The sequence below is a fragment of the Hypanus sabinus genome, chromosome 4 (assembly GCF_030144855.1).
Source record: "Hypanus sabinus isolate sHypSab1 chromosome 4, sHypSab1.hap1, whole genome shotgun sequence".
Classification (NCBI taxonomy): domain Eukaryota; kingdom Metazoa; phylum Chordata; class Chondrichthyes; order Myliobatiformes; family Dasyatidae; genus Hypanus; species Hypanus sabinus.
The window spans coordinates 31,481,149-31,496,049 of record NC_082709.1 but is presented as its reverse complement, the minus strand read 5'-3'; the positions used below and the strand labels follow the sequence as shown (position 1 = coordinate 31,496,049).

The following is a 14,901-nucleotide window of genomic DNA, read 5'->3' as shown; positions in this document are numbered from 1 at the left end:
TTTGTGATTAATCAGGGCATGGAAGTTTAAAGTTTCAAGAGGGATACTGATCAACCTAATTCTGTTCAGTCTATGGTCTAGGCTTTGGGCACTTCTGGCCTTGTGGAAATGCTTCCTTTTATCTACTACTTGTGCTCTTCATTACTTTAACTCTGCAAGCTCCCATCTTGGCCTTGGACTGCCCAATTCAGTCTCGGCTCAACTGACATACTTCATCCCTGGCATCATTCTTGCAGATCTCCTCTGCATTCTCTGCAATATTCTCATGTCTTTCCTATGCAGTTCACAGAAACTGGATTGGCTTCCTGTTACAAATTCTTTTTTCCAGCCACAAGGAGATATCCATAAATCTGCCATGAGGAAAATGTGTTCTCAATTATGCTGTGGAGCTCAGTATGAATATCCATACATTTGCACTGTCAGATGCATTCCTGAGGTAACTTCTCTATATACAATCCAAGTTAATGTTTGGAGGTTGAGTCCAAATGATGAGACAATTAAGTATGATTCAGCCCAAAAGTTGTGAAAATGTTGTTAGAGTTGCAAGTACATAGGACACACTGTTGAGCAACGTGGACCATGTGGTGTTATTTAGAGATGCAGGAGCAGAAACTTTAAAGTAGTAAAGTTGACAAGTAAAGATAATGACAATAGACAATAGGTGCAGAAGTAGACCATTCGGCCCTTTGAGCCTGCACTGCCATTTTGAGATTATGGCTGATCATCTACTATCAATACCCGGTTCCTGCTTTGTCCCCATATCCCTTGATTCCCCTATCCATAAGATACCTATCTAACTCCTTCTTGAAAGCATCCAGAAAATTGGCCTCCACTACCTTCCGAGGCAGTGCATTCCAGACCCCCACAATACTCTGGGAGAAGAAGTTTTTCCTTAACTCTGCCCTAAATGACCAACCCCTTAATCTCAAAGCATGCCCTCTGGTACTGAACTCTCCCAGCATCTGGAACATATTTCCTACCTCTATCTTGTCCAATCCCTTAATAATCTTATATTTTTCAATCAGATCCCCTCTCAATCTCCTTAATTCCAGCGTGTACAAGCCCAGTCTCTCTAACCTCTCTGCATAAGACAGTCCAGACATCCCAGGAATTAACCTCATGAATCTACGCTGCACATCCTCTACAGCCAGGATGTCCTTCCTTAACCCTGGAGACCAATACTGTACACAATACTCCAGGTGTGGTCTCACCAGGGCTCTGTACAAATGCAAGAGGATTTCCTTGCTCTTGTACTCAATTCCCTTTGTAATAAAGGCCAACATTCCATTAGCCTTCTTCACTGCCTGCTGCACTTGCTCATTCACCTTCAGTGACTGATGAACAAGGACTCCTAGATCTCTTTGTATTTCTCCCTTACCTAACTCTACACTGTTCAGGTAATAATCTGCCTTCCTGTTCTTACTCCCAAAGTGGATAACCTCACACTTACTCACATTAAACGTCATCTGCCAAGTATCTGCCCACTCACCCAGCCTATCCAAGTCACCCTGAATTCTCCTAACATCCTCATCACATGTCACACTGCCACCCAGCTTAGTATCATCAGCAAATTTGCTGATGTTATTCTCAATGCCTTCATCTAAATCGTTGACGTAAATCGTAAACGGCTGTGGTACCAATACTGAGCCTTGTGGCACCCCACTAATCACCACCTGCCATGCCAAGAAACACCCATTCACCGCTACCCTTTGCTTTCTATCTGCTAGCCAGTTTTCTATTCATGTCAATGTGTTCCCCCCGATGCCCTGAGGTTTGATTTTACCCACCAATCTCCTATGTGGGACCTTATCAAATGGCTTCTGAAAATCAAGGTACACTACATCCACTGGATCTCCCCCATCTAACTTCCTGGTTACATCCTCAAAAAACTCCAACAGATTAGTCAAGCATGATTTACCCTTGGTAAATCCATGCTGGCTCGGCCCAATCCTATCACTGCTATCTAGATATGCCACTATTTCATCCTTAATAATGGACTCTAGCATCTTCCCCACCACCGATGTCAGGCTGACAGGTTGATAGTTCTGTTTTCTCCCTCCCTCCTTTCTTAAAAAGTGGGATAACATTAGCCATTCTCCAATCCTCAGGAACTGATGGCAAATAAAACATTTGCACTCCATGACTTCATAAATGGGACTAAGAAAGTTGTGCTAAATATTAATCACTGCTTAAAGGTTAAGTTTGAACAATTATGGGCAGGTCTGGATACCAAACTTTGGTAAGGATGTTGAAGACATTTATATGATATAGAGAGGTTGACAGATGATGTCTGGAATGACGGTCGGTTCATGAGGTGAGTTTAAAATATGCTGGGACAATTCTTAACCTAAGGAAGTTTAATGCAGGAAAAAAATAAACCAGCAAATACTTGAAATATTTTGCAGTGTCAAACATCATCAATGGAGATGGAAACAGAGTTTAACTCTTCTGTTGAAATGTCATCAACCTGAAATGTGAACTCAATTTCTTTCCAAAGTGCTCTCTGATCTGTGCAGCATCTTCAGTCTTTGTTTTCAGATTTCCAACATTTGCAGTTTTTTTGTGTTTTGATCAAGTTAAATGTTAAGAAATATTCAACGTTATAAATGTTCCCTGTTAAGACAAAAGGGGAGAAAAATTTTATTAGGCAAGCAAAATACTTAACTGGTTATCAAAAATTTAAAGCAATTGACAGAAGAATTGGAGTGGAAATAATACCTTTCCCATTGTCCAATATACCAGGTTTGATGATATCTGGAACAGAATTCCTGACACTATGGTACAGTCACTTTCTGCAGGAGTTGTCAAGAGGCAGTTGATCAGTTATTTGAAGTGGAATAAGATTGCTGCTTAGATGTTGGATTTAGCTGGTTTCTCAATTAATTAGCACAGTTATGACAGAATGGATCTCCTGAGATCTAGTTTCCCAATGAATTAGCACAGGTATGATGGGATGAATCTCCTGAGTTATAAATTGCAATAACTCTGAATAATTGTTCATGCTCCTTACATAATCAATGATGGTTAAATGAGTAATCTCTTGTGCTTGCTAAATAACATTTAAAAATTAGTCATCAATGCACAAAAATGTTGTGTTAGATTGATGATGACTATCAGAAAGCTTAATATATTCAGCATACACTCTGCAGACTGACCCCAGATAATGTGTTCTTTTTTTAAATATAGATGTCTGTAAGTTGATTTTCTTGTTGAAGAGTACATAGAAATCATGATGGGATAACCATACCTGCATGGTATTGTCATGAAAAGCATCAAAAGTGATAAAAAGAGTAGTTACTAAATGTAGGGTGAGAAAGAGAGGAAACTGTCAATATCTTCTGTCAAAAACTTCTGAATTTATTAATGTTATGGGAGATTGTTCATATGTAGATGGTGTCTTTGAGTTGGGCATTCTTTACCTGATAATGGCCTATACTGTAATATTATCTTGCAAATCCTGACTGGACTCAGGAGGTTAATAAGTTATTTGAATTTTGATTTGGCTTAATTTGAGGAAACGGCTTGGAGACAAGCTGAGAGGAAAAAGAAATTATAGCCTTAATGAAGTGAGGAAGAGAAAAACATGGGCTCATTAATGCATATCAAATTTGAAGACAAATTGAGAAGGATAACGTACTTTTATCCCACAGTTCAGGGCAGGAATTACAAGAGCAAAGCAAATGTTAATTTTGTTTTAAAACAGATTGCATCTTGTCATAATCCCCAACTTCAGGATGCCATTTGAAATTACAGAAGAGCTTTATTAATGTGGTGCAAGAGCTGAGAGGCTTTAGTATGCAGAGGCTGGAGAAAGGGAAGTTTTGATTTATTTAAAGTGAGCAAAGTAGATCAGATTACAAAATTGTATCATTTATTGAGATACAGTAAGTAGGAAAATATTTGTAGTGGGTCATTTTCCACAGAGCATCAATTAAAATTCAATGTTGGAAATGAAGAAGCTAACAGAAACCACCAGTAGTTTGAATATCTATGAAAAATTACAGTGGACCTTAAAAGCATAATTAATGATTTAATAAAGAAACTGGTACTGAGAACTTGGCTGAATTGTGACCTCCCATGCTGCATCTGCAAATGTTCCTTCTTTGACAGTTGTGAAACAATGAATAATTTGCCAGTTATTCTCCTAATCTATTGCTTGCTCATTACTATGTTCATCATGTCCAGTCTGATTCTCCCTTCATGAGTGAAAATGAATTTTTAAAAGTAGGCTATTTCAAAAACTGAATCAGCAAGAAGAAAATTGTATTTTCCAGCAGTTGTAAACACCGATTGAAATGCATTATTGTTTTTTACTCAAGGAAAGGCATTCTGATTAAATATACAATTGATGGTTATATTTCAGTGTCTTGAATTTGTGTTTATTTTGCTAATAAAATGCTTACTTGTCTTGTTGCTTGGGAAAGCTGGAAAACTGCAAAGTACTTTTGTAGAATGTTTGGAGTTCAAAGCAACTTCATTGTCAAAGTACACGTCATTATATACTACTTTGATGTCATGCCCTGGTTCACATGGTTCATACTTTTTCTCTGTTACGCTTTTCTGTTCTCTGTGTAAGCTACTTGTTGAAGATGAGAGATCGGAGAAATGTCTGCCATCCAATCATGATGAATGGATTCAGGGGAGATTTCTCTGGTGAGGGACTCAAACAACCCCCTAAACACTGCACTGATATTTCATCAAAAAATGAGCTGTTATTCTGTCTTTAATGAGTTCCCAAATTTTATAGAGGCAGAAGGAAAAGAGATGATAGAGCCAATAAACATAACGATCCAAATCTTGGTTAAAATAGATGAATTTCTAATATATTAGAGATGGAGGAAATTAAAGAAAGCGATGTCAATGTAATAGAATTCAGATTGGCTTAAGACAGAGTGAATCGAGGTGGACATTAGATGGTAAAGTCTGAGGAAATGAGAGCTGAAGAAAGCTTGTACTTTGATCAAGGAGCTATCACAGAGGAAGATTTAAATATGAAAAATTTGATTAGTATTCTGGAAGTCAACCATCGGTCATTGAGGATGGGGAAACAAGAGCAGCATGATGTAATGGAGCATATGGTGACAGTAATGGGGGTTTGTTAACTAAAGATTGAGTAATACAGCTTGAGTTAATTGGAATAATTGAGTCTGAAGGTGTCAATTTCATCAGAATTAACAGATTGTTGTAAAACCTATTTGATTTGCTAACAGCTTTCAAAGAAAATCAGCAATCTTTCCCTTTTGGCCTCTGTAGTTGATTCTATAACTCCATGTCAATCAAGAAATGTTGACTTGCCATGTTTTCCACATTGTATGAACAAAATACAGTGAGGGAAAGGACATGGAATTTAAGGCTTAGCCCAAGGTCAGAAGCAAAATTGAGACTGGTCTTCTGATTGCAAACTAAATTTGTCTGTCTTTAATCCTGTAACTTGTTTTCACATCTAGACAAAAATAAAGAAATAAGCTGGCAAATTCTATCTGGTCTTTCACCAGGACCAAGAATAAAATTCTTAAAGATTAACTTGGGAAGGAAAGGCTTAAAATCTTTTCAATAATCTTTCAAATCCTGTATGATGTGCATGAAATGCCTTCCTTAAAATCAAATGTGGTTTTACAATAACTTTTATGTCAGCCTTGCACAATTGTGTTCTATTCTTTAAGCACCTGGCACTTGTTGAAGGGCTTTTTCTCTGATATTTACATTTTCAATATCTTCAGTTAAGGTGAAAATAATGATTCTTCAACTTCTGTTTCATCTACTGATCACGCCGAGTATATGCCCCCTTGTTATAGATTCCTCTGATCAAATTTCTCGTTGCATAGACTTCAATTAAATGCCCCTCAACATACCTCTCAACTGTCTGCAGAACAAAACACAGTCCAGACAGTCACAGATCCTGTTGTCTGCTGCATTCATTATCAACCAATTGCCCAATTTCTGATTTGACTGCTGACATTTTAATCACTGCTTCTTAAATGTGTTATTGATAAATACATAAATGACTAGAAACAATTGATAAATGCATAAATTACTAGAAACAATATTGCTATCACCTTGTCGTACACCCTAGCCTCACATATGAGAGAAATAAATGGGGCCATGTAAGTTGCAAAACATTGGATGTTGCCTGGATCACTGATGGATAAGATTTCATCAAGTCAAATGTCCAAATAACTTGCAAATTGATTACATTTATACAGGTAAATTAAGTCCGTCTGAAGGGCTTCAGCCTGAAATGTTTACTGGACTTGTTTCATAAATATTCCTCCAACATTTGTGTGTGTGTGTTGTTTGGATTTCCAGCATCTGCAGATTTTCTCTTGTTAGAAATTAAGTCTGATGTAGTTCTACCTGTCATTCACTCATTATTAAGTCCTTCAGGAAATCTACTTCCACCACCTTTCTTCAATCTACATCTTGCAACTGTTACAAAGGTTAATCGTTACCCTTGCCCTGTGTCTCAGGGAGGGAGATGAAATATTTTTCTTTGCAACTCAGGGTCAGAACCATGTCTATGTTGATATCTGACCATTTTCCTCAAGTTGCAGTAATCTTTCCTGCCGCGGTCTGTAAGGGGCTTGTACGTACTGGCCATGAACACGTGGGTTTCCTTGCCCAGTCCAAAGATGTTCCGGTTGGTAGGTCAGTTAGTTAATAGTAAATTGTCCCATGATTTGGCTAAGTAAGGTCAAGTCGGGGGTTTGCTGGGCAGTGCGCCTCAAAGGGCCGGTAGTTTCTACTCCCTCCCTGTGTCATAATAAATAAAATCTGTTCCTGTACAGCGATCAAAGCTGCACCCTTTTTCCCATTCCCCCACTGCCCTGCCTTAGTTTCCACCGGGCAACTCCGTGTGGAGCTTATTCACTGAAAATATTTGACAACTGTGTAAAATTGTTTCAGTTGGTCACTTCTTTGCACTGTTCATATATATGCAAGCTTTATTTTGGATGATGAGCTATTCTGTTTTTAGAGCATTGCAGTCAGTATTTGCCTTGGCCTTTTTTAGACAGCATCCCACCCCAAATCATGTCCAATTTATATAGAATAATGAATGGGTTTGCACTCGATAGTTCTTCAGTCAGTACTGCATTTGAGAAATGCATTCCTTGCTGTAAGGCAGGAAAATAGGGCAGTCAACTTATGTTGAACCTGCTCCACCATACAACACAACGTACGTCCGCTGAAGATTAATATTTTCAAATATGTAGTTATATTAAAATAATTATTGGGACATTTTAAATTTGTAACATGAAGTTACATTATATGTGCAGATATAATGGTTCTCGACATCTGTTTCTCTGTTTATTAGGCCACTGGAGAGAAAAAATTAACATTCATGTAAAAATATGCTTGTGCGGAAGTTCTGTTGCGATTCCATTATTGTCAGTTTCTTAAACAAGTTATGTTGTACTGATTGTGGATTGGTTTTTCCCTTCACAATTTGCGGTCCATTTGACCGTGCCAAGTAATGGTCTATTCTGAAAAATCTGTCCATTTTCTGCCTTGTAAGAATGAGGTACACTTGAGATTTTAAAAAAAAACACCTAACTACTGCTACTGTACTCTGCTATTCAATTTAAAAATCTCATTTCATCTATCTGCGACTGCCCTACTTTTGACTGTCCTCGGGCACTGGGTAAGGAAATCAATATAAGGTTTTTTTTTCTGGAATTGTCTGTTTTAATAATTCCCTGCCCCTCGCAATAATTAATCAGATGTCTTGCAGAGCTTCTGTGCGGAAATAGTGAGACTCAAATCAAGGGTGAGGGACCAGATACATTCCAAGTTCAAAGTAAATGTGTTAACAAAGTGCATATATGTCACGATAAACAACCCTGAGATTCATTTTCTTGTGGACATACTCAATAAATCGTATACTATACTAGAATCAATGAAAGATGGCACCAACATGGGCGTTCAACCACCGTGGAAAAGGCAACAAACTGTGCAAATACGAAATAAAGAATAATAAAAATAGAGAGCACCTTGAAAGTGAGTCCATTGGTTGTAGGAGTATTTCAATGATGGGGCAAGTGAAGTTATCCCCTTTGGTTCAAGAGCCTGATGGTTGAGGGGTAATAACTGATTCTAAACCTGGTGGTGTATTGAGCCTGCCTCGCCATTCAATAAGATCATGGATGTTCTGTCCATAACCATTACTTCCCTTACTATGTAAAAACCTATCTAACTGTTTCTTAAATATATTTAGTGAAGAAGCCTCAACTGATTCCCTGGGCAGGAAATTCCACAGATTCACCACTCTGGGAAAAACAGTTCTAGTCTCACCTACCCAATGGAAACAACTTACCTACTTCTATCTTACCCCTTTCAAAATGTTGTATGTTTCCCCTCTCATTCTTCTGAATTCTAGAGAGTATAGTCCCAGGTGACTCAATCTCTCCTCCTAAGTTAACCCCTTCATCCCTGGAATCAACCTGGTGAACTTCCTCTGCCCTGCCTCCAAAGCCAATATATCCTTCAAGTGTGGAGGCCAGAATTGCACACAGTACTCCAGGTGCGGCCTCACCAGTTTCCTGTATAGTTTCAGCATGACATCCCTGCTCTTGAATTCAATCCCTCCAGCAATGAAGGCCAATGTCCCATTTACCATCTTAATAACCTGTTTACCTGCAGTTTAGTGTCATCAGCAAATTTTGCTACCCTACACTCAGTCCCCTCTTCCAAATCATCAACATAAATGGCAGCAGCGAGAAGCTGGCATGACCTGAGTGCTGGGGGTCCCTGATGATTGATGCTGCTTTCCTGCAATAATGTTTCATGTTGATGTGCTCTGTGGTAGGGATGGCTTTATATGTGATGGACTGGACTTTCTGTTGGATTTTCTGTTCAAGGGCATTGTTGTTTCCATTACAGGCTGTGATGCAGCCAGTCAATACACTCTCCACCACATATCTGTAGAAGTTTGTCAACTTTTTGGATGTCAAGCCAAATATTTGCAAGCCTCTGAGGAAGTAGAGATGCTGCTGTGCTTTCTTTGTAATTGTACTTACGGGCTGGGCCCTGAACAGGTCCTCCGAAATGATCCAACCGATAAACTTAAAGTTGCTGACCCTCCCGGCAGCTGATTCTCCAATGAGGATTGGCTCATAGACCTCTGGTTTCCTCCTCCTGAAGGCAATAATCAGCTCCTTGGTCTTGCTGATATTGAGAGGTTGCTGTTGTGGCACCACTAATCTTCTCCCCAAATGATGATTCATCACGAAACCTGAATATGGCATTGGAGCTGTGCTGAGTGTAAAACGTGTACAGCAGGGTGTTAAGCACACACCCTTATGGGGCACCTGTGCTGACGGAGATTGTAAAGAAGATATTGTTGCCAAACCGAACTGGCTGTGCTCTGCAAGTAAGGAAACCTGGGATTTAATTGTACAAGGAGGTATCGAGGGCTTATTGAAGCTTATTGTTTACTTTTGAGGGGATGATGGTATTGAGTTGTAGTCAATAAAGAACATCCTCAAGTACGCATCTTTGCTGTCCAGATGTTCCCGGATTAAGTGAAGAGCATCTGCGTTGAACCTGTTGCTCCTTTAGGCAAACTGAAACGGATGCAAGTTGCTTCTCGGGCAGTAGTTGATATGTTTCATTACCGACCTCTGAAAACGCTTCATCACAGTGGATTTAAGTGCCACTGGGCGATGGACATTGAGGCAGATTACCACGTATCGGTATAACTGAAGCCTGCTTAAGGCAGGTGTGTACCTCAGATTGCCGAAGCGAGAGGTGAAATATCTCGGTGAATATTCCAGCCAGTTGATCGGCGCAGGTCTATCGTACCTGACGGGTACCCCGTACGGGCGGGTCGCTTTTCATGGGTTCATCCTCCTGAAGCCTGCTCGCACGTCCGGTCTCAGACTGAAATCATAGGATTATCGCGGATGTGGGAGCTCCTGATAGTTTGTCCATGTTTTGATGGCCCAGTCCGCAGACTGGAAGCAATTCTATGCCGTCGTCTCACTCTCCCGCGGCCTCCTCTCTGTCCTTATCCGCGGAGCTTCGCTCGTTAGACTTTGACCATATGCCGTAGTGAAAGGACAGTCAAATGATCAGATTTCCCAAAATATGGTCTGGGCATGGAATGTCCGGCATTCTTTATCTTAGTATAACTGTGGTCAAGTGTGTTGGGTCCTCTGATGCTACAGGTTACATGTTGATGGTAATCGGGCAGGGGTTTCTTCAAACAAGTCTGGCTGAAGTCCCACGACTGTGAGGGATGAAAACATTAAATTCTATGTGGTCTTGGGGAATGAACGAGGTGTGCTGCTCAACCCAGTACCAGCTTGAAGGTGATAGGATTCGCTGCTGAACACGTTTCGGCTGCGATGTGACGAAGTCACGAATTCAATTCAACGTTCCCACGTTTTGCTTATGATTTCCTCATCTAAAATTGATTTTCAGAATCTCCATGATGCAAGAAGACAGCGAAACTTTCTTTCAGAGTTGAGAATACTCTCTTACCCGGCAAGATTCGTAGCTAAATAAATAAATATTCTCCCGTCAATTCCATAAGAAAGCTTCAAATGATTTCTGGAAGAAAAATGCAAAACCGTGTTAGAGAAAAGGCAGTGTTCAAACCAATGCAGCAACTTCGGTCAGTGTTAAACTTGCCACGTTCTATTCCGGTTAAATAAATCTGCTCAAGGAAAATTAATACTTCATGGTCTAACAATTTTTCGATCTCTAATTGTTCATGTCTTCCGGCTAAGTGTGTAAGTCAGGCTGTTCCCAAGAAACCAATATTCAGCAATAGTGCTGCACCGTCGGGAGTGACATTTTACCGAGACCAGGTCAGCACGATATTCCATTATATTATTGGAACGGAGGGATCATCCCAAGTCTCCTGGGCAGTACTTGCTTTACAGTTAACCCCACAAAGTAGAGAGGCTGGTGATAATCACGTTTGTGGGAGATTGTTGAAATACTGAAACGCTGACTATAACTTAGAAATAGTTAATGAGTCTTAAAGGTCGCCATATAGAGGCAAACGTTTATTAAGGAAGGAAGAAAACAGCAAATGATGATGCGAAGGTCCGGATATGTAAATTTGAATAAAATGAATGGTAAACGGTAGGATTTTAAACACCAAGGTACAGGCTACCATTGGTGCACAACGGTAATTTCAATAACCTATCAAAGTCAACGGTAGCACAGAATTCTGTCTTATTGTAGCTGGCGAAGAAAACACGTGGACAGCCTTAGGGACAGAATATGCTACTCTCGGTTGTAACGGTGTAATTCTATCACTAATCCCTCTAAAATGTGTTTTTTTTTTGGCAATCATGGGTGCACCCAATGAGCTCAGATTCTGAAAGCGTGACATTAAAAAAGACAGAAAATGCTGGAAATACTCAGTATGTTGGGCAGCATCTGGGGAGACAGAAGCGGACGGTAAATGTTTCAGGTTTATGGGTATTCATCATAAGCCTCCAAATCAGTTTAATTCCCGTATTTACTAACCTACATTGAGCCCCCTTATCTAGTTCAAAGTAATCTGAAGAAACAGCATCTTACCTTCCGATTAAGCACATTAGGTCACTAGCCTCAACACTCAACGTCAACCAAATTCTGATAACTAGTTTTTCAATTTGTCAGAATTAGCCAGTTCTAATGGAAGGCCTCGACATCAATTCAGTTTTACTTCTTCCCACAACTTCTGCCTGACATGCATTCACTTGTCTTGTGGTTTTCGGAAGTGCAGGTTTTTGCATCCCAATTCCAGTGTGCACTCCGTTTTCATTCTCCTCTTTCAGTTTACCTTTGATCCAGATCGCATGTCCCTCATCGCCAGCAACTCTCCAGTTCGTGGGTTTTCTCCACCCTCTCTCCATTCCTCCCAATTCCAATGAAGTCTTAGCGTCTCAACAGACTCTGACCGATTAACTGAGTACCTCCAAAATGTTCTGGTTCAATTTGACAATATCCATTGTTTGCATACAACCAGGCTGTAAAGAAATCACTCGTGCAGCGGACGACTATCCAGTAACGTCTGGCGAAGGGAAACGCACGCGTTGAGAATTGGGGTGCACACCGGCTTCCAGGTAGGATCATCCCGGAGCGCGTTTGTGCGCAAGCGCGCAAGCCTCCTAGCGGAATGTATCGGTTCCCGAGACCCGAATGGAGAAATCAGTGCGCGGTGGAACCTGGAGTTCGGAGCGGGAGCCTCGGGCGTCATCTAGCAGCATCGGCGCAGGCAAGCGGAATGGGAACGGGGAGCTTCTCCGTGTCTTGAGTTGAACTGCTGCCCGAAGGGGACGGCTAGGTGCGGGCACGAGGTATTTGCGAAGGACGAGGTGTCAGTGTGTGGTGTGTGCAATGTTGCAATGCTCTGGAGCTGATCTTAGTGCTGCAGGTTGGATGTTTATTTTCTAGTTTGTCAGTAATTTAATGCTGGTGAACGTTTAAGGCAGTTTGGCTTCTTATTTTTAGATGAAAGCTGTGAAGAGGATGGCTGTGAGCGAGGCAGATGGCCCGTGAGGATCCTTAAATCGGAGCTGGAAGTGGGTTAAATTTGTTGCACATCAGGAGTTTCATGTCTTTGTGCTGTGACATTAAAAAAAATCTCTTCCAACTCATTTCGAAAAGGACACGTGGCGAGCTGGCGTGATGGGATCATTTTTTTTAATCGGTGTTATCCTGCTCTGGGGTTGAGAGTTTAAATCTCAGCAGTTGAACGCTGTTAATATTATTCGAAAGCATACATTGAACTTTAATTGACAGGAAAAATGCGCTTTTTATCGTTAACAGCGTGACCTATATTATTTCTTAGCACTGTAATCTTCAAAGCAGGCGAATTTCCCAGATAACGGGACATTCGAGGCTAAAATGGAAGTTAAAAAGAGAGCCTTTGACGTGCAAAACGCGAATACTCAAGAATGCTTTATTTATTTGTTTAGCGCGTATTTGTCGAACTAAGCACATTGGTACGATCTCTCAGCAAATACTTGAACTGGACGTTAGTGCATTCATAAAAGGGGGTGGGTGGTGGCAAAATCGCGGTGTGGGTGACTGTGGAGAATCAAAGTTTGAAGAAAAATAATATAGCATCGCAGTTGCGCTGCAGTGTTAATATGAAAATAAGATTGAAATAGAATTTGTACTTCTGTTCTTCAGATATCACTATTTACAACTTACCCATCAGTTACAAGAAGGCGCCTTCCTCGATCGGTGACAATGAACTCCGGTTGAGTTATAAGGCGAATTTTCATTTTTATTGCTTTAAAACACATGACGCTTCCCTGTTGATTGTAATCCATTGTGCAATGTGGATGCAATTTGAAGAAACCGTTTGCTACTGTTACAGATTTTTTAACAAACGCAGGCTAGCTGTCCATCACGTTTGTCGCTTTAAAATTTTTAATCCTCTTTGACTCGGGTTTAGATTTAGCACGGTCAAATGTAGGGGAACTAACAGTTTAGTTAACTTTCTAATCGATGAGTTAAGCGAATTCCTAAAATGTTTTATCGTCCAAACCAACCGCGTCATAAAGAATCCTGACAGTTACTGCGAACGCGGCAGTCAGGTGGGTTTATAGCCAAGCTCAAACAAATTTGATTTATTGTTCAGTTTGGCTAATTTGCTTTCCACGAATTGCATCTTCACACATTTCCACTTGTCTTTATCTTAGATGACTCCGCTAAGATCAAGTTCATTTTTGATTAGAGTTCCAATTATGCTTCCTGACTTTGAGGCTCAAAGGTAAAAAAGGTCAAGACATGGGTACAGGACACGGACAAGGTTATCAAGAGTGAAACGAAAGGTAGGAGAGACTGATGGTTGCTGTTGACCTGACGTCAACATTTTTAAAATTGTGTAGTTTTTAAAAGATGAATTTGAAGAGGTGCAGTTTGTCTTGGTCTTCGGAAAGAATGACTTAAAGCAAGAGAGTGTGAGTGATTAATCCTGACATCAGCAGCTGTGAGAGTGTTGGCAAAAGAAGGGGGATCGTATCATCACAGACATTTGTGGCGCAGGTGAAGGCCTCTGATCCTTCCCATACCTACTAGCGACGTTTAGAAGGAGGTGGAAAATGCACTCTTTAAAGTGAGACCTCTTATTAACAAAAAAAACCAAGTTCAAACATGTGATTTGATCTCCCAAAATCGACGCGAATCCTGAATCAGTATCCAAATCGGATTTAATATTACTGGCATATGTTGTGAAGTTTGTTGTTTTGTGGCAGCAGTTCAAAACAATAAAAACTATAAATTACAATAAGTATATACACACACTGTACATTAATAGAATAAACTAAATATGTAGTGTAAGGAGAAAGAGAAAAGCAGCTAGGTGTGTTCATGGTTGATTGTCCATTCAGTAATCTGATGGTGAAGGGGAAGAAGCTGCTCATTCCTGAATTGCTATGCTTACATTTATTTATGTGTTTATTTAGGGATGCACCATCGTAGGGGGCCTATACAGCCCAACGAGCCTGTGCTGCCCGAATACACGCTTGTGACCAATTTGCCTACTAACCCATACGTCCAGACAGTGGCGGAATTGAACCCGAGTTGCTGGGGCTGTAATAACATTATGCGAATCGCTACCCTACTCCAGTGCCCTATTCCTTTCCACAATATTAAAATGGTTCATTTACATTCACGAAATACCATTCTGTTGACTGACAGTGGTAGACCTGCTGTTGCCTTTTGCCATGGCTGAACTGTCATCATCCAGGTGTATGGGATTGGCCTCATTTAGCTCCAGACTGGCCGAAGCATCAATAGCCAAGGAATCATTGCCATGGTTACTTTGCATATTCTCTCTCTTATCTCTGGTGTTTCCACCCCACCCCATGAACCTGCCTTGTTCTTGTAATACATGCTGTTGATGGCGATGTCATTGGCATGTGGTGATGACACAGGTAGAGTCTCTAAATGTGC

General features: G+C 40.5%; 1 protein-coding gene across 1 annotated transcript in view; it reads left to right on the top strand.

Annotated features, from left to right (window-relative positions):
• Positions 1–12,304: 12,304 nt before the first annotated feature.
• The window catches only part of znf385b (zinc finger protein 385B), a 400,240-nt gene continuing 397,643 nt past the window's right edge, over positions 12,305–14,901 (top strand). The window contains exons 1-2 of the mRNA XM_059966779.1: positions 12,305–12,370; positions 13,647–13,778. The gene's annotated coding sequence lies outside the window, so the exon portion shown is untranslated. The remainder of the gene's footprint in view (positions 12,371–13,646; positions 13,779–14,901) is intronic.